Source organism: Podarcis bocagei (assembly GCF_964188305.1).
Source record: "Podarcis bocagei genome assembly, chromosome: 12".
NCBI classification, from domain to species: Eukaryota; Metazoa; Chordata; class Lepidosauria; order Squamata; family Lacertidae; genus Podarcis; species Podarcis bocagei.
This window is the reverse complement of record NC_138137.1, coordinates 9,031,346-9,051,560: the sequence shown is the minus strand read 5'-3', so window position 1 is coordinate 9,051,560 and position 20,215 is coordinate 9,031,346. Positions and strand designations below refer to the sequence as shown.

Sequence of the window (20,215 nt, the reverse complement as noted above, 5' to 3'; positions counted from 1 at the left end):
TACTCAAAGGGTGGAAAAATCCTAGTTCCTTTCCCATCACAACAAAGTAGAACTGGGGATTAAAAACAATTGAAGGGTAATTAATCTTTGTTAAGTGATCTTGAATATACGCCCTGACAAGGTATTTAAACAATGCATAAAAGGATAATGAACATGGATTAACTGACAAGTCCATACTTCAATATTATCGCTGTGCCAGCACGCTTTCTAAAATGTTAAGAGACAGAATCAGTCCTACTGAAATCAATGTGAAACTTTAGCTGGGATTTAAGCACAACTAACCAACTCTGCATCCAACCCATTGAGATTATCGGGATTAAGTTTAAGATCGGAAAAGTGAGGAAATTTCCCTTTGTAAAGCTGCTTCCACAGATCTAAAGAACTCTTACAGCACACTCTTATGGAGTGTAATTTAGATGCTATACTCAGCAGGAGCTGGGATCTATTTTTTGCCTATGGAAGGTTGCAAATGATAAATCGCAATAGTTACTTAGCACAACTTACTCCCCAGCCCTGTCCTACCCCAGCCTTCAGTGGATCTAATTTGCAAGTGCAAGATGTTGAGGGTCGCAGCCCTGAAGATAGCAAGACTCCTCTCAGGATCCAGAACTGGCAACCCAACCCTTTAAATGTTCTACAGCAGAGACCCAGAAATTTCATTCACCACGATGGAGGGGGAAGCTCCTTCCTTGCCTGCAAGGCCACGGACAGCTGAGGCTGTACCATCGGGAAGGGACACCCAGGTTCATCTAGTCCAACCCCCTCCCATGCAGGAAACGTGGGGCTCGAACCTGCCACAATAAGATTAAGAGTCTCATCCAGTGCTTCTCAAACCTGGGTCGCTGGCTGTTGTTGGACTACAACTCCCATCATCCCTAGCTAGCAGCACCAGCGGTCAGGGGCGATGCGAACTGTAGTCCGACCCCCGCCAGGGGACCCACGGTTGAGAAGCACTGGGTGAGTCTCTTAGGGCGGGTTCGAGGCCCACGTTGGGTGAAAGGTTCCTGCGTGAAAGGGGGTCGGACTAGATGACCCCGGGTGTCCCTTTCCAACCGGAGCCTCGCCTCGTCAGGAACGCCGGGAGTTCCTTGCGCGGCGGCCAGCCTCCTTCCCTTCCCCGCCCCGACGCCTTCCGGCATGCCCAGGGCCACCGTCGGGATCCCCACCCATCCCCTCAGGCAACGGAGCCCGCCCGCCCCAAAGCTCCCGGATTCCCTCACCAGAAGCTGCCTCCGTCCGGAAGGGTCAGCAGCGAGGGCGACGACGGGCCGCCAAGCCAAGCCGGCAAGGGCGGGGCAGCCGAGAAGGGCCCGCAGCTACCGAAAGCGGAGAGGCGCGGCGGGACGGGAGCTCAGCCTGAGGGAGCCCTTGGGCGCGCGACGCCGACTCGGGACGGCGGTTGCTGGGCGGCGGTTGGGCTCCTTCGCCTCGCGCCGGCGGTTGGGTTCGAATGGCCCTCAGGATTCCGAGGAGGGCGCGAGCGAGCGGCCGCTCTCTTAAGCCCCGCCCCCTCGCGGCTGCTCCTTCTTCTTCTTCCTATTGGTTTTGGGTTTTTTTGTTACGGCCGCCGTCGCCGCGCACTCCGAGTGTCACCGCCGGCGACCCGACAGCTCGCGCAGCTGCGAGCGCGGAGGGCTTTCGCCACACACAGGCGGCGACGCGCATGCGTTACTTCCTGAGCAGATCAGGAGGAGGAGGTGGAGTCTCAGGAGGCAAGCGCATGCGCAGACGTGGCGGCGGCGAGAGGCGTGGTTTGCTGCTGCTTTTGCCGGAGGTTGATTGCGGCTCCGCGGGAGGGAGTCAAGGTCTCTGCTGCCCGCTGGGTTAGCGGGGCCGCTGAAGGCGTTACTGCGAGCCATACGGCAGGGTCACACGCAGCAGCTGACACACATATCACCATCATTATTATTCTTACTTTGTTTACATGTATTTATCCCCCGTCCCGGTGGGGAATCAAGGCGGCTTACAGATAAAAAAAGAACAGCTAAAAACATGGGTGGGATCATTAAAAAAAGAATTAAACATTTATAGATGTGTGTGGCTTTAATTCTATTGAAACCCAGCCAGATGGGTGGGGTATAAATAATAATAATAATAATAAAATTATTACACACATATGTGTGTGTGTGTGCACATATATATGTAGACGAGTGTTATATATATATATATATGTGTGTGTGTGTGTGTGTGTGTATATATATATATATATATATATATATACGGTATATATATATATATATATATATATATATATATATATATTCAGTATATAAGTAACTTAAAAGCTAGTATATATGATCATAGATATACTGTATATGCATAATATCTAGTAAAAACATACCTACAATCACAATAAAATCAGCTTTGCCAACCATGTTAGTAAAAAGAACTTAATTAGGAAATGGGGGAAATACAAAAACTTACTAGAAAACAAAACACCAAGGTGGTTATCCCCAATAGAAGCTGAGACAAGGAAAAAGATTAATATGAGGGATAACTGGGGTACTTATAATGAAGTGTTAGACTTCTCAGAAGGAGAACCAAAAATGGGGGGGGGGGGATTGAAGATTCAATTTGAATTGAGATTCAATTTCAATTGAAGAATATGTGTTGGACTGGGTAAATTATCAAATCAATTCAAAATTTAAGGTAGACAATAAATTTGGGATTTGCAGAAAAACCATCAGAATGCGAAAAAGAAATATTAAGATCTAGAGTTAACAATTTATCCAAAATGCATAGACTATTACTTGATTGGGAAATGAAGAATTTATGAAATTATCTATGATTAAATGGGCACAGGATGTGGGTCATAATATTGATCTGAACCTGTGGGAACAATTGTGGGAAATAAACTTTAAATTCACTGTTAGTTGTGGGCAAAAAAAAAAAAATTAAAAATGATTCGCAGGTGGTAGTTGACACCAAGCAAACTAGCCAAGAGGTCTAGATTTAAAGATGACCTATGCTGGAAGTGCAGAAAAACAACCGGCACATTTTCATCATTCACGGTGGTCTTGTAGAATAATAAAAGAATTTTGGGAGATGGCATGTAACAAACTTCAGAAAACATTTAGAAGAATGTCTCCCAAAAACCCAGAAGTCTTCCTTCTGGGAATAATAGCAACAGAAATTCCCCCCAAAATCAAATTACTATGGATGTACATGACCACAGCTGCCTGTGAGGAAACCAAAGTGAGAGAAGGGACTCTTTCATTCAAGAATGGATCAAACTTCTTCAGCCAGCCGAAATGCAAATTTAGCTTTTAATTAGGAATGCTAACTTGCAAATAATTCTTAGCATTTAAGCCAGGGGTGGGGAAGCTCAGGCTCCAGGGCCAAGCGCAGCACTTGAAGCCCCTTTGTCTGTCCTGCACTGCTCTCCAAGCACACCTCTCCCCAGACCATGTTTTTCCATGGCGGCCGTCTTGTACCCTCTGTGAATGTTTTGCCTGCCTGGAACCGCCTAAGCAACCGCACAAATGTAACATTTAAATACGTATGTTGCTTATGTCATTGTCATTAGAGCCAGTCTCACACATCAGATCACCCAAGATGAGAGATGGAACCAGAGTGGGGAAAGGTATAATAAGCAGTGTTTTTTTTCTGGGGGAACACAGGGGTATGCATACCCCTAAACATTTTGTGAATCTTTATACAGTGGTGCCCCGCAAGACGAATGCCTCGCAAGACGGAAAACTCGCTAGACGAAAGAGTTTTCCGTTTTGGAGGTGCTTCGCAAAACGAATCTCCTATGGGCTTGCTTCGCAAGACGAAAATGTCTTGCGAGTTCCTGCGGGTTTTTTCCCCTCCCCCCTTTTTCTAAGCCGTTAAGCCGCTTATCAGCTGATCCGATAAGCCGCTAATAGCGCTAATCCGTCAATGGGCTTGCTTCGCAAGACGAAAAAACCGCTAGACGAAGAGAATCACAGAACGGATTCTTTTCGTCTTGCGAGGCACTACTGCACTTTTGTCCATTTACTGTATTTATTTTTCCCAATTTGAACTATAAAGTGGTGATTTTCTTGAGTCAAACTGAGAGTACAGTGGTACCTCGGGTTACATACGCTTCAGGTTACAGACTCTGCTAACCCAAAAATAGTACCTTGGGTTAAGAACTTTGCTTCAGGATGAGAACAGGAATCATGCAGCAGTGGCGCAGGAAGCCCCATTAGCTAAAGTGGTGCTTCAGGTTAAGAACAGTTTCAGGTTAAGAACAGACCTCCAGAACAAATTAAGTTCTTAACCCGAGGTACCACTGTATCCCTAAACATTTTTTTAAGAAAAAAAATGCTTTAACCTGAGGGGAAGCTACCAGGGGCCAAAGCAGGTGAAACAACTGATGCAACTCTTACCTTTGCACAATCACAGTCCACTCAAAAGTCAAGAGCTTTATTCAAGGAGAGAGAGTCATCACAGCTCAAGGAGACACTTCAGCCACAAGGAGTTGTGTGGAATGAGGGTGGTGAGGAGAGAAGGGGTATAGCCAAGGGAGAATTCCTAGGGTCAGATCCAGAGGCTGGGAGGGGTGCATTCAGCCTCAAGCTTGAGCTTCCCCACTGTTGGTATATCTCAGAATCATTTTGGTGGAAGCGCACGGCAGTGTTTAGCACAGGGGGATGTGTGTAAAAGGAAGGCCATTGGGGTCTTGCACTGGAAACCCAGCAAGCAGATTTTACAGTAAATCATTTGGATGCACAATGTACAGTGGTACCTCGGGTTACATATGCTTCAGGTTACATACGCTTCAGGTTACATACGCCTCAGGTTACAGACTCCGCTAACCCAGAAATAGTACCTCAGGTTAAGAACATTGCTTCAGGATGAGAACAGTTTCAGGTTAAGAACAGACCTCGGGAACCAATTAAGTACTTAACCCGAAGTACCACTGTAGCTGTTTTGTATTTTAGTATTGTTATGTATATGAAACTAATCGTCTTTTGCAAGCTGCAAGGTGGCATAAGAGCATATACATAAATATGCTCTCACCAGCAGAAACTGAGCCAATAAATGGCATCACTCAGCCAATATGTGTCTTTGCCAGAAACGTGATATTTAAAGCCGGTAGCCAGCCTGTCAGTGTGTCATCCTCACAATTTGGTGATATGATATTTCTTCCAATTCCCTGGAAGTGAATAAAGATCCAAGAACATAGGATTACCCTGTTAAACTCCAGGTGACCTGGGAAATACCAGGACAAATTGCCAAGCTGTGTCGTTTGCTCATCTATACCGCAAGATGGAGGGAGTCAAAACAGCTGGACAGAGAAGGAGGTCTGTAAGTGTTTCTGTTTATAGAAGCTTATCTATGTTTAACAGAGTGGTCTGATTATGAAAGTATTTGGCCCAAGCATTATAACTCCTGCATCTTTCTCATTGACTTTATTTTTCCCATTTGATGGTGGTGGATGGTGTCGTGAGAGGGCATTCATTGCCCCCTCCTTCCTGAATCCCTTTACGCAGGACAGTTGGTGGCAGTGGTAAAATGTTTAGACACAGACAAGCACAGTTCGAAAGCATGCCAGTGCAAGTAGATAAATAGGTACCGCTGCGGTGGGAAGGTAAACGGTGTTTCCGTGTGCTCTGGCCCTCGTCACAGTCCTCCGTGCTCCAGTAGCAGTTTAGTCCTGCTGGCCACATGGCCCAGAAAACTGTCTGTGGACAAACGCCGGCTCCCTTGGTCTGAAAGCGAGATGAGCGCCGCAACCCCATAGTCGCCTTTGACTTGACTTAACCGTCCTGGGATCCTTTGTGTTTAGTCGTGTCCGACTCTTCGTGACCCCATGAACCAGAGCACGCCAGGCACTCCTGTCTTCCACTGCCTCCCGCAGTTTGATCAGACTCATGTTTGTAGCTTTGAGAACACTGTCCAACCATCTCGTCCTCTGTCGTCCCCTTCTCCTTGTGCCCTCCATCTTTCCCAACATCAGGGTCTTTTCCAGGGAGTCTTCTCTTCTCATGAGGTGGCCAAAGTATTGGAGCCTCAGCTTCAGGATCTGTCCTTCCAGTGAGCACTCAGGGCTGATTTCCTTAAGAATGGATACGTTTGATCTGCTTGCAGTCCATGGGACTCTCAAGAGTCTCCTCCAGCACCAGAATTCAAAAGCATCAATTTACCTTACCTTTTTTTATATATTGGATACTGCCTGCAACTTTCTGAAAGCAAGAGTTTGCTGTGCAATCTGCAGAAAATTCTGCCGCCAGACCCTAGTTAGCAGGGCCTTTAATGAGTAGAGGGAAGTTGCTCACAGGAGATAACAGCAAATTTTCTTCAATGCTGGGGAATGTTCCTTGCATTTAGTCCCATAGGGAGCACGAACCATTCAAAGAAAATAGGCAGTTACTGTTGCAAAGAGCTTTGTTTTTTAGCATCAAAGTCTAATAGAACCATTGGCCGCCTGTTTTAATACTATAAGCTGCCTAGATATTTTTTGTTGTTATGGGGCGCTGTACATTTTCTTGTTTGCTAATTTTATACAATTAAAACCCTGCTTTTCAGCCAAAATAGGCTAGGAGTGACTTGCAGATCACTACAGGCAAGACTGTTCCTGCCCTCAGGCTTACAATTTAAAAGATGTGACACAAAAGGAAGATTGATTGGGAGGAAGGCATGTACTCAAGTGCCAGCTCTTCGTTACAAGGTCTTCTAAAGATCAGTTGGAAAGGAAACAGCTAAAAGAGAGTCAGAACCAAAAGGTGGTAGCTTTGCATCCCTCCTCTTTCACAGCTGGATGGAAGGGCTGCTCATATTGTAAACATGATGGCCCTTTGGGCTTCTGTTAGGCATTTCACAACCATGTTTACTTGTGGTAAAGGAAAGAGCAAGCTGCTACTTTGCTCATCGTGCAATATTATCAGTCCACATTGTTTACAGCACCACTTGCTTTTCTGTGGAAAGAGACTGCGATCTCACAAATCTAGAATTAATGACTCATTCGCAGTATTAAGCAAGAGGAACAGCTGCTTCACAAAACCAAAGAGCCCTTTCATGTTTAAGTGGTTAAAGCAAGGGAATCTGCACCAAAGATTTGGTTATTTTTATGTTTCAGATATACTTCAGAGAGATGTAAAGATCAGCCCAGAAAACTTTGAGGCTTTGATTATTGCTAAGAAGGTCTCTCTTTCTTTCTGAGTTGGCTTAAAGCATGAATTCTTCAAGGATGCATAACAACAACAACAACAACAACAACAACAACAACAACAACAACAACAACAACAACTTATTATTTATACCCCACCCATCTGGCTGGGCTTCCCCAGCCACTCTGGGCAGATTCCAAAAAAATATTAAAATACTGTAATACATCAAACATTAAAAGTTTCCCTAAACAGGGCTGTCTTCAGATGTCTTCTAAAAGTCTCGTAGTTGTTGTTCTCTTTGACATCTGGTGGCAGGGCTTTCCACAGGGAGGGCGCCACTACCGAGAAGGCCCTCTGCCTGGTTCCCTGTAACTTGGCTTCTCGCAGTGAGGGAACCGCCAGAAGGCCCTCTGTGCTGGACCTCAGTGTCCGGGTAGAATGATGGGGGTGGAAACGCTCCTTCAGATATACTGGACTGAGGCTGTTTATGTATGGTATCTCTGGGGACTTACAGCAAAATCACAGAGGAAATTTTTTTAGTTAAGTTTGTACCTATGTCTCCAGTGAAGTGGCATGGCTTGCCAAATTGTGTTTGTTCCATATTATATGTGGCACATGTTCTTCTTTAATGATACAACAAAAATGTTCCTCAATTCAGAACACACGGGAGGGGTGTGTGAGAGTGTGTGTGTAAGAACTAAAAGAACATTTGTTTAAGTCCCTGAGAAGCAATACACAGTAATTTAAGAATCCCTAACACAGTGATATTGTTTTATGCAGTATATTAAAGCTGTTTAGTCGAGATGTTTTTTTTAAAAAATGCTGTCTAGACAATATGGGAATATTGAGGCTGGGAATTTAAGCAAATTAACAAGAGTTTATTAAATCAGAGAAATGTAAAGAAAACATAAGGGTGTTTTCATTTGTTATGGTTGATTTAATTAGGTGGTACTCAACTGAGTCATACTCTGAGTAAAGGTAAAGGTAAAGGTACCCCTGCCCGTACGGGCCAGTCTTGCCAGACTCTAGGGTTGTGCGCCCATCTCACTCAAGAGGCCGGGGGCCAGCGCTGTCCGAAGACACTTCCGGGTCACGTGGCCAGCGTGACATCGCTGCTCTGGCGAACCAGAGCCGCACACGGAAACGCCGTTTACCTTCCCGCTTGTAAGCGGTCCCTATTTATCTACTTGCACCCGGGGGTGCTTTCGAACTGCTAGGTTGGCAGGCGCTGGGACCGAATGACGGGAGCGCACCCCGCCGCAGGGATTCGAACTGCCGACCTTTCGATCGGCAAGCCCTAGGCGCTGAGGCTTTTACCCACAGCGCCACCTGCGTCCCCATACTCTGAGTAGAGACACTTAAATCAGTGGACTACCAATGAGTATGACTAATGTTGGATGATGACTAATGTTGGAAATGATCCACTGGGATTTTAATTTACTGTAAGACACCCTTAATAATGTGTGTGCATTAGGACAGGGTAAGAACGTATAAACAAATAAACATGCACAATACAAATATATTTGGAAATCAAAATTACAATTAGAACGACTGTGTGACTGTGAAATCTTATGGGCACAATTCAAAAGTTGCAAACACATTTGGGAAATGGGAAGTACAGTTAAGAAATGCCTGTGAGGCTGTAAAGTCTATGGGTATAGTTCAAAGTTCAAATATCAGATGGATTTCTCTATTCACTGAAGAGAGATAGGAATGTCCCTCACATACAGAGTGCTTCACGGATGCATTGAAAGTACACCCACACAAAATAAGGTGGGTTTCCATAGTAACATCTGCACAATACATTTAAAGCACATGGTTTCAACCAGATAATTCTGGGAACTGTAGTTCATGCTTTACAGTACTATAACTCCCAGCACCCTTGACAAGCTATACTTTCCAGAATTCTTTGGGGAAAGTCATGTGCTTTAAGTGTATTGTGCAGATGTTACTATGGAAACCCGCCTTATTTTGTTTTAGACCAGGCTTTCCCAAACTTGTGTCTCCAGCTGTTTTGGGACTACAATTCCCATCATCCCTGACCACCGGTCCTGCTAGCTTGGGATGATGGGAGTTGTAGTCCAAAAAGAGCTGGAGACCCAAGTTTGGGAAACCCTGTTTTAGACTGTAAGCTCTTCAGGACAGGGACTTGTCACCATATTCTCACCTTACACAGCATACAAATGCACCACAGACCTTTGTGGTGTTATAGGTCAGGATCTAAAGAACCAGCAACTGATTCTGCAAGCCAAGACTTGAACAGCATAGATCCCATGCCACATAGCAAGTCATTTCTATAAATGACACAAGTTTCAAAAGCAATTTTAACAGGGCATGGGATTTTGCTTAAAGAAAACAAAGGAAGGAAGGGGGAACCTCACTTGGTGTGAACAACCCTTGTGGTGTTCCCAAAGAATCTAGATTGGATCCAATTCAAATTTGTTTTCTATTCATACATTTACAGGTGAAACATTTCACAGGGTTGGGCATCATTTATTTCTATCCTCAAGAGAAACAGTGGTTGTATCGCTACTATAAGTAGTTTACAACTGCTGCTATTATTTTTGAAGGGTAAGCAAATAGTTTTATTTCCTTCTCTTCCTGAAGTATAGCTGCAGCTCTTCTCATTCTGATGTTCTATAAGCAAATTGTAAAAGTCATTGGCTTTTTTTTTGGGGGGGAGGGTTGTTTGGGATGGAATATTTACAGTGGCGCATATATTTTTAAAAAGCTGATTCATAAATGCTAGGGCTATCCTGAGTCATTCATTCTTTCTTTCTTTCTTATACGCAGCTTGACTGCATTTAGCAATGGAGTGCATTCATTTTGAAGGTTTTATGGAAGCTTGCTCAATGTGGCTCACGACACATGAATGAATCCTGATGGATCCTAGTTTGTTGAGATACCTGTGTCCTTTACGATCAGTAACAATCTGGCTTCACTTTTAATGGACTTTTGAATGAAATCCTAAATCCACTTAATAGGGAACAAGCCCATGGGACAAGCTAAGACCAACTTTCGAATAAACATGAACAGGATTACACTGTAAGACACAACGGCAAATAGAGACCAGCACTGATAGAAGGAAAGTCGCTTGTCTTATTAATGAATGAGTCGCTGGGTTGTTTTTAGAAGTGCTGAGTGTGTGTAAGTATCTCACAAACAAGGCTAGGCTGTTTTATGCAGTCTCACAGTCAACCAACAAATTTTTTCCCCCCAGTAGCTGCTGTAACCCAATCAATGATGCTGATGCACAAACAGAAAGCACGCTGCTGGCAATGAACAAAAAAGCCAGGCTCTTCTATTATTCAAAACACAATGGACAGGGGAATCAATGTCAGTTGTTCTGGCAAGTATAGAAAGATCAATGGGCTAGCTTTTTTTTAACTTTTAATAAGTACTGAAAAGAGAATACCAATTGCAACAACTGCAGAAGTGACTTCTACACATTCCTCTCAAGAGATATTTGACGTGGATTGATTGTTGGAGCAAACTCATTATTATATGTTGTGCTACATTAATTTTGAAGGTTGTATGAAGATAGAGATGTGTGATAACCCTTTACTCTACATTTTTTGTGTTTCTGCCCTCTATTATCTCTACCTCCTACCTCTCCTTCTCTTCAGTCCGGCTGAACTCGAAGTGGCTTACTTCAGCGGATACATTTATAGGACTGTACTGTCAGTAGCGTAAGAGCATAATTCTAATCATGTCTTTTCAGAATTGAGTCATATTTAATTTGATGGGGTCTACTCCAGGTAATACTGGGACGCGGGTGGCACTGTGGGTTAAACCACAGAGCCTAGGACTTGCCGATCAGAAGGTCAGCGGTTTGAATCCCTGCAACGGGGTGAGCTCCCATTGCTCAGTCCCAGCTCCTGCCAACCTAGCAGTTTGAAAGAACGTCAAAGTGCAAGTAGATAAATAGGTACTGCTCCGGCGGGAAGGTAAACGGCGTTTCTGTGCGCTGCTCTGGTTCACCAGAAGTGGCTTAGTCATGCTGGCCACATGACCCAGAAGCTGCACGCTGGCTCCCTCGGCCAATAAAGCAAGATGAGCGCCGCAACCCCAGAGTCAGCCATGACTGGACCTAATGGTCATGGGTCCCTTTACTCCAGGTAAATGGATTTACGATTCATCCTAAATTACTTACCATTGATATTCTTCCTTCCTCAATACAGCACATCACACTGATGCTACCTGTGATATTGGTGCACCATAACCCATTTCATATGAACATTCAAAGGAAACTCGTAAAAAAGAGAAATGGTCTCAAGGGATACGCTTGCCTCTCTCAGGCACCAATTTTCTAGTTCACCTCACCTTCTGGGCTGCATGTTGCTGCTTGCCACTTTCGTGAGCTTCCCTTCCTTTCTCACACTGTGAATGTTTGACATTCACTCGAATCAGACTCCCCGAAGGAAGGGTGGCGGTTTCACTTGCTCATCAGGTACAAAGCTATGGGGACGAGATGTCGCTGGGATATATGAATTCAAAATTATTTTGGAACAAATGGTTCGCCCACTGTGCAGAACAGGAGGGAAAGGCCCCAAAGGCCAGATATTTTTGTTCTGTTAATTCCCACAATGTAGTCTGAGTCTCCTCATAGAACTCTAGCCCAATGGTTGCCATTAATCTGATTTGAACTGATTTTATAATGAAATGATTTTAGAATGTTGTATCATTTTACTGTAGTTAGCCGCTCTGAGCCCGGCTTTGGCTGGGGAGGGCGGGATATAAATAAAAAATTATTATTATTATTATTATTATTATTATTATTTCTTGAAAAAAGAATCCTGGGAACAAAGAATCCTGTAACACAATACAGTCCCCAAGATGCCTTGGAAGGGAGATGTGCTGTAAATGCAAGGTGTATGTACTCCAAATGGGTGTGTGTGATCGCCCCATCATTTCCATTCAGGTAACAAAGTTTTTAGAGGCTTGGGATGCTATTGTACATGTGTACAGCCTTCTTAGCATCATAGGAAAGCAAGGAGGGCTTTGCTGCAGTGAGCTTGTACAGAAACCTCCAGTGCCCATTCCTAGGCTGTGCCATGATGTGAATGGGGTTCCCTTCATGATTCCTGCTCTCCTTGTGGTGATATTCTCTGGTCTACTTCGAGGTTTCGAAGACACAGTGCACCCTAGTTTGGGGCAGACTCTACCTCATGACGCTAATCCTACAACCTTGGGGGCCAGGATACTGGAGACCCTGCTCCTTGCAGCTGTTGTAGCAGAGAAAGCGCTTCCCTTGCAGATGACGAATGTGCTGGATAACAGAACACGGACACTTTCCTCTGTCTCAGTTCCTATCTACCCTGTCACTGGAATATTATTTGGGCTGTTTGGGGAGAGTTGCTTCCCTTAGCCCAGCAGTGGGCAGTGGTTAGCAGGACCAAGTCCTCTAGAAATCTCAACTGTGGAGGTCATCTAGTTGGGAGTTTCCAGGTGATTATTAAGCAACTTAGTTTAGGGCCAGATACTTGAACTGTCACCATCCCTGACTACTGCACAAATTATCTGGGACTGATGGGATTCAGAGTCCAACATCTGGAGGGCCACCACTTCCACTGCTGCCCTAGGGCAGTGTTTCCCAACCTTTTTTGGGCAAAGGCACACTTGTTTCATGAAAAAAATCTCGAGGCAAGCCACGCCCCCTCCAGCCAGCCGATTGGCTGGCCAGGAGGCGTGGCCGGATGGGATTCCCCTGCTCTCGCGGGGGCTGAGATGGGATTCCCCGCTCACGTGGGGGCGGATGGGATTCCCTGCTCACGTGGGGAAGGGCGTGATGCCCGCAACCCCACCTCCTGGGGCAGGCCCAGTAGCGAGCGGATGCGCAGGCCAAGTAGCGAGCGGCGATGGGATGTGGGAGCTCGCTCGCTCGCCGTCCCGCGTGTGCTCGCCGCCGCCGCCCCGCCTCTCACCGCCCGACTCGCCCGCCTCCACGGAACACAAGGCAAAGTTCCACGGCACACTACTGTGCCGCGGAACACCGGTTGGGAAACACTGCCCTAGGGTGTAGGACACGGGCCATTTAACCTCTGGTGATGTTAGATTTACATTGCAATTCTACCTGCCGTTCTTCTTCTTTAACAATTTTATCTGTTTTTTTTTGTGTTAATAATTTTATTGTTTTGGGTATTGTTATCCACCCTGGAACTATTCACATTGAAAATCCTTTAAGTACAGCTGCAATTCTAACCCCATTTACCTAGTAGTAAGCCCAGTGGCGTAGCGTGGGTTGTCAGGACCCGGGGCAAGTAATTTGCGCCCCCTCTGCCCTAGGGGCAGAGAGCTGCGAGTGCGAGCACGCCCCCCAGATGTTGCGCCCGGTGCGGCCGGCCCCCCCTGCACCCCCCACGCTACGCCACTGAGTAAGCCCAACTGAATTCAGCAGGACTTAATTCTGAGAAGACATGATTAGGACTGTGCTGTAAGGAAGTAAATGGAGAACTCCAGGACTCTGTGAGAATAATTTAAAAGGAAAGGATTGCACAAGGCAGGATAGTTTGATTGACATAAACTTTATTGCAAGTGATGATGCAAGAACCCTGTTTCGTTTTCACATCAGGGCTCTTTGCAGGCTGACTGGCTGAAGACAGAATGCCTTATTAGTTGTTAAACTGGATCTTGCTCATAGATGCAACCCCCATTCTTTTTCCATGCCAGCTGCAGCAGCAGCAAGGGCAGGAAATATCTCATCAGGGATAATTATGATTAACCAGCAACAGTTATGACGGTCTTTTTCTGGAAGGGCTGCAGTGCATTTAGGCACAACCTCCGGACTCAGTTCGACGCACTAGGCCTCCCTATTTGACGCACAATGTGGGTTGTCCCAAACCACAACATGCCATATGACCTCAGGCTCCAACTTCAACAGGAAGAAACAGGAGTGCACTCTTGATTGTGCCCTTGTTTCTTCCCTGCCAGCCACTGCTGGAATTCGATGCATTTTTACAATCTGAGGCCTTTTCCTGTCACCCTGAACTGATGCAGAAAACTGTGCAGAATTCAAGCAGGAAAGAATCAGCAGAATAGACCAGCTGTGCCTTCAATTCTTCCTTTGCAGATGCAGGCTTAAATCTGAATCAATTGACATAATACAAGGCCAGCTGATTGAAAGGTGAGCAGCTCCATCCACCTATCAGAGTGGCCATTGGATGGCGTGATGGACTGGTTGGGTGCAGAGGAATGGAGCAAGGAACCAGCTCAGGAACCACGAAGGGAAGAAGGCTCAGAGGGAGAAGACTGGGCAGAGGTAACAGGGCTTAGTGAGCTGGGAGAGTTGATGGCAAAGAGAAGTACAGAATCAGGGGCAGAGGGTGAAGCAGGTCAAGAGGCAGAGATGAGTTGGGCTATGAAAAGTCATGAGTGTCTCCCCCTCCTGCTGCAACAAGCTCACCTCCCCACTTGTTTCCCAGAGCCAGAAGAGAGCTGGAACAGGCAGAGCAGTGGCAGGCTACATGCAGGCATGACCTCCAAATGCTTGGAAAAAGCCCAGGGGAGGAGGGGACTTAAGACAGCTGTGGGGAAGTGGGGACTTTCAGTCTTGGCAGCTGTTTTCACAAGGCAAGACTTACTGGGGATGAGCTGCTGTGCTCATTAGGCCTGACATTCCATCAAGTATATGAAGACTGTCTTCTTGCTAACAAAGAGTTAACTCCGACTCTGAATGGTGTGATTTACTGCTGGCTCACTCTTTGACAGGGTGGTCCAGTTATGGATGTAGCTAAACGAGAGGGCGAAGTTGTACAGGCACAGCCTTCCATGACTTTGTTGGATGTATGCCTTTCAGACATCTCTTAAAAATACAAGAAACCCCCTCTCACAAACAGTAGCTTTAACAACAGAGGAGATAATTGCCTATCCATCATTTCCCCTCTTCTAGCTTGGCATAAGATGCTACTATGCTGCACTTAGTGACAATTCCTAAATAGTCATTACATGTTGCATAGTTACAGTCTCACTTAAAATGATAGGGCTTCTTGGGCCCTGGACATTCATTACTGCTTTCCGTATTTTAAAACTTGCAAGAAGAGATTTGCATTGCCAATCCCTCAACCTTCAGAAATAAGCAAGATTGAAGTGTTGCCTCTGAATATTTCTGACATTTCCTAGCAGCAAAACCATAGTGGTTCTTGTTCTTTTTTAAAAAGATGAAAGATTACTAGTTTCCATTCTTTAAATAACAACCTATTTCAGAAAGCCCAACCCTGAGAACATTTCAGAAGCTGGAGTCTGAGCTTTGGGGAGGGTTCCCAGTTTTGCTCAGTGGGAGAGCACATGCCTTGAATGCGTAAGGAGTTCCAAATCAATCCCTGGCCTGTCCAGTTAAAAGATCTCAGGTAACAGGGCTGGGAAATATACCAGTATCTTCCCTGAGCTGGCAGTTCTAGGCTAAGTGGTTGGTCAGATTTAGTGCAAGGTAGTTTCGTATGTTTCAAAAGGGGTGTCCACATGTTACATTCCATGGGTGTACCATCTGTGGGCCTATGTACAAAAATAGCTGAGCTGCACACTTGTGCTGTTATTCTCATGTAGCATTCAATCAGTGTACACTCTGTGTACATGTGTACACAGTAGATGAGCTGTTTTCAATCCTTCATAGAAACACTTTTACATGTGCATAGACAGCTTGTACCTGTGTCCATTGTAACATATGAACAAACCTTACATGGCAGTGCAATTCTTTGCATGTCAGTGAGAAGGAAGTCCTATTAAACTCAGTGGCTATCGGATGAAAGCCTTACAGTGTTCTATATGTTCCTACTCAGAAGTAAACCCCACTGACTCAGAAGTAAGCCCCACAGCTCAATAACGTCTGGAGGACCTCATCCCTGCCATAAACACACGGGGCCAAGAAGTCTGTGCTGTTTTTAGGATACATATAATTCTCTTTCTTGAACTGTATGTGGTTTTTCGTGTCTGAGGATGGCAGTCCAGATCCTTGTTTCTCTTTGATGGGCAGCACAAGTAAACAAATTTAGATTTTGTCAATTCACTGCCGTCAAAAACTTAAATAGAAAAAAATAAACAAACCAAAAGCCACAGTAGGGTAACACTAAAATAATACATTCCGATGTGGCAGAAAGTTCAGGGCAGCTGTTACAGACCTTTATTTGAGGGCCGGACCCCTGGAAGTATGTTTGTAATTCCTTTGGAGCAGTTACGCACCCACTGAGACCACTTTTCCTCAGGAATTACCACTTTGTGCACTCACCTACCTGTATGTGTGTATGCATGTGTTTTATATATTCTCATTGACATGCAAATTATTATTGTTATTGTTATTAAGTCAACCAGGATCGGTTAATCTCTCTCTCTCTCTTTCTTCTGGTCGATAATAATGCTATCAAGTCATTAATTACATTTGTTAGCTGTCTAACATTGGGCAGTCTCTAAGTGACTTAAAACCAAATATTTTAAAATTACATTTCTCTAATCAATCATCATCATCTGATTTGTACCCTGCCCATTTGGCTGGGTTTCCCCAACCACTCTGGGCGGCTTACAGCATATATCAAAACATAATAAAACATCAAACAATAAAAACTTCCCAGTACAGGGCTGCCTTCAGATGTCTTCTAAAAGTTATATAGTCTGACATCTGAAGGGAGGGTGTTTCACAGAGAGGGTGCCACTACCAAGAAGGCCCTCTGCCTGGTTCCCTGTAACTTGGCTTCTCGCAGTGAGGGAACCAGCAGAGGACCCTCGACATTGGATCTCAGTGTCTGGGCTGAATGATGGGGGTGGAGACGCTCCTTCAGGTATACTGGGCCGAGGCCGTTTAGGGCTTTAAAGGTCAGCACCAACACTTTGAATTGTGCTCGGAAACGTACTGGGAGCCAATGAAGATCCTTTAGGACTGGTGTTATATGGTCCCGGTGGCCACTCCCAGTACCGGTCTAGCTCCAAGTCACCTTGAAAGGTAGCCGTACACAGACCACATCACAGTAGTCCAAGTGGGAGATAACCAGAGCATGCACCACTCTGGCGAGACAGTCTGTGGGCAGGTAGGGTCTCAGCCTGCGTACCAGATGGAGCTGGTAGACAGCCGCCCTGGACACAGAATTGATTTGTGCCTCCATGGACGGCTGTGAGTCCAAAATGATTCCCAGGCTGCGCACCTCTGCATTGTCAAAAACAACCCAGAAGTGTATTTTGCAGCACAATCTCATGATGCTTTCATAGCTGGTGGTGAGGATGATTAAAGATGGCCCAGGTTGTGTGTATGAGTTTGGCCTCTTCCAGAGCAGAGGTAATATCCATGTGCCCATCCTACCTTTAAAAACCATTTCCCTGTCAAGTAAAGCTGCGGACAAGAAAGTTTGTCACCCCTCGTTTAAAAGTTAGTAGTGCAGACTGCGCTCAGCACCTGCCAGGCTGGATTCAAGGCATGCTTGCTTTGAAAATTGTACATTTATTTAATGAGATTTATTAGCCACCCTTCACCCAGGGTGGGTTTAAGCAATAAAATAAGCAATTACAAGACAAATAGAATATCTACAACCATAAAACAAGGACCAAAAGAATATATAAATCGATTAAAAGCAATGCCATACATAAAAACAATACAAGCATTTAAAAACAATTCCAAACGTTAAAAATTGTACATGCCGAAACCCTTTTAGAGCTGTTGTGTTACAAGGTTGAATTAATTTGCAAGGGGAGGAAAAAGACATTGTTTAGTGAGTTTCTGTGTTTCTGATGTCGCAATATTATTCCACAAAGAGCAGGTTTTGCTGCTGCTGCTGAACTACTAACTATTCTGTATTTTGCAACAAGTCATGCATTTAAATACACGGCTTTCTAATCTCTGATCCAGATCATCCACTGTGCTACTTTACTAGTGTAGCTGCACAGATGGAAACCAATCAGATTTCCTTCCAGACAGCTGGCAGAAAGCTATAATATGGGGTGGGGTTTTTTCTCTCTCTGGGGTCTTCTGATGCCAGCAACGTGAGGGAGGAGAGGAGGAGAGGATGTGGCTTGCTGTACACTGTCCCGGAGCTATTTTGGGCCTGTCAGTCATCTCCTGGGAGCTGTGGCAGCTTGGCATATATTACAGTATGTTGGAAAACTGGTTAGCAGCAGAAGCCAGGAAACAGAAGGGCTGAAAGGATTGTATGGGAAACGGGCTGGGGCCCTGCCGCGCTGATTGGCAGAAACTCAAGGGTGAAGCGATTAGGCTAGTAATCTTCCTTTTCTTCTTCAGCGAAATGTATTTCCAAACATTTGTGTCATCCGTGCAGTGGACCATTGTGAGGATTTTGAGGGTGAATTGTCTTCAATTTCAGAAGATATTTTTTTAAAAAGTAGACATATGCAATGCTAAGGGGTGAGGAATGAAAATGCACCATATTTTTCGCTCTATAAGACGCACCAGACCACAAGACACACCTAGTTTTTGGAGGAGGAAAACAAGAAAAAATAATATTCTGAATCTCAGAAGCCAGAACAGCAAGAGGGATCACTGCACAGTGAAAGCAGCAATCCCTCTTGCTGTTCTGGCTTCTGTGATAGCTGCACAGCCTGCATTCGCTCCATAAGATGCACACACATTTCCCCTTACTATTTAGGAGGGGAAAAGTGAGTCTTATAGAGCAAAAAATACGGTAATTGACAATCCTTTAAATAACTAAAATTGGGACTTGGAATAAAATGTTGCAGTACCGAGCTCTCCTATTCACTTTGCCAGCCGTGCCCACTTCTGCAGTTCTCCATTCCATCAACTCTCCCACACCCAGGTTTCTATCCCCCTTCCCACAGATAGGCAGAAGTCCTCAGTGCAATGTTTTTGGGGTTCCCCTTTAGACCCCCCCCCCAATATTTTGTGTACTTCTGCTGATTTCCCCCTCATGCATAGGTGGTGCTGTTTTGACGACATAAACAAAGGGTCAGCACTTGCCCAGGAACTCTGGCAACAGAGGGAAAAAGAGGGACCTGCAACAAAGGGTTGCAGCGTGGAATGCTCTTGTTCAGCATGGTCTAATCCACTCCCCTTCCTTCCTGGTTTTCCTTCCCTGTCACCTGATCAATTAGCATTCTGTACTCACTGAGCATGCTCAGTCCTATGTGCCCCCCCCAGTAATCTGTACTTCTGCAAAGCTTTTCCCCACCATGCTGATACCGCCCCCTTGTGTATGGATGATGTCATTTTGCCTGCATAAATATCTACTCAGTTAATTACCGTATTTTTCGCTCTATAACACGCACCAGACCATAACATGCACATAGTTTTTAGAGGAGGAAAATCTGTAGGCATGCCACCCGTAGGCATATCCTCCATAACACGCACAGACATTTCCCCTTACTTTTTAGGAGGAAAAAAGTGAGTGTTATGGTGCAAAAAATACGGTAAATTATCTACTACAGTGGTACCTCAGGTTACATACACTTCAGTAATCTTGTTACAGACTCCACTAACCCAGAAATAGTACCTCAGGTTAAGAACTTTGCTTCAGGATGAGAACAGAAATCGTGCGGTGGCAGTGGGAGGCCCCATTAGCTAAAGTGGTACCTCGGGTTAAGAACAGTTTCAGGTTAAGAATGGACCTCCAGAACGAATTAAGTTCTTAACCTGAGGTACCACTGTAATGCACATAATGATTTTATATAATCTGGGAGGGATGCATTTGAGGGGAAATCCTCCACATTTGTCTCCACAAGTGGACTCTCCCCTCATGAATTTTGGTACAAAAAAACCTATTGACAAACAGTCCTAAGGTAAAATTTTACCACGAGAAACTCTGGGGTTTGGGATTGTCCTCCCCCTCCCTCCATAATTATTGGTTGATAAACTATAACTGTGCCAAATTTCATCATTCTAGCTTGTCTGGAAGATTAGCAGGATACTGTTCCCTCCTCTAGTAGTAAATGAATATTCTTAGACAAGTGGCAACTGCAGGGAATTCTCAGCAGGCTTGGAACTCCATCCTCCCCCCCCCCCCCCGCAAAACCACCCAAAAAAGCAGGACTCTGTAGCTGCTATTTGCATTTCAAGGAAAGCTCCCATGGGCACTAATGGAGGCTTCCTTTGAATGCAAATAGTAGCTTCTTGGGGGACTGTGGTAGTGGTGTAGCATGGGTTGCCAGCATCCGTGACTGTGCAGAGAAGTGGATGAGTGGGATGAAAA

The 20,215-nt window shown here is 45.1% G+C and overlaps 1 protein-coding gene and 1 long non-coding RNA gene across 13 annotated transcripts in view; one reads left to right on the top strand and one right to left on the bottom strand.

Moving 5' to 3' along the window:
• LRRFIP2 (LRR binding FLII interacting protein 2) overlaps positions 1-1,646 on the bottom strand; it is a 52,363-nt gene extending 50,717 nt beyond the window's left edge. For 2 of the 11 annotated variants that reach the window (XM_081165133.1, XM_081165135.1), the window contains exon 1: positions 1,221-1,646. The gene's annotated coding sequence lies outside the window, so the exon portion shown is untranslated. The remainder of the gene's footprint in view (positions 1-1,220) is intronic. The other 9 variants (XM_081165127.1, XM_081165134.1, XM_081165131.1 and 6 more) reach the window with 7 other exon arrangements.
• LOC308570435 lies at positions 784-10,846 on the top strand. 2 transcript variants are annotated; one of them, XR_014001181.1, is made up of 3 exons: positions 784-957; positions 5,133-5,273; positions 6,499-7,141. It is a non-coding gene; the product is annotated as an uncharacterized lncRNA (long non-coding RNA). The 2 variants fall into 2 exon arrangements; XR_014001180.1 differs by lacking the exon at positions 784-957 and adding an exon at positions 9,873-10,846 and having other exon boundaries at positions 3,977-5,273; positions 6,499-6,695.
• Positions 10,847-20,215: the final 9,369 nt, after the last annotated feature.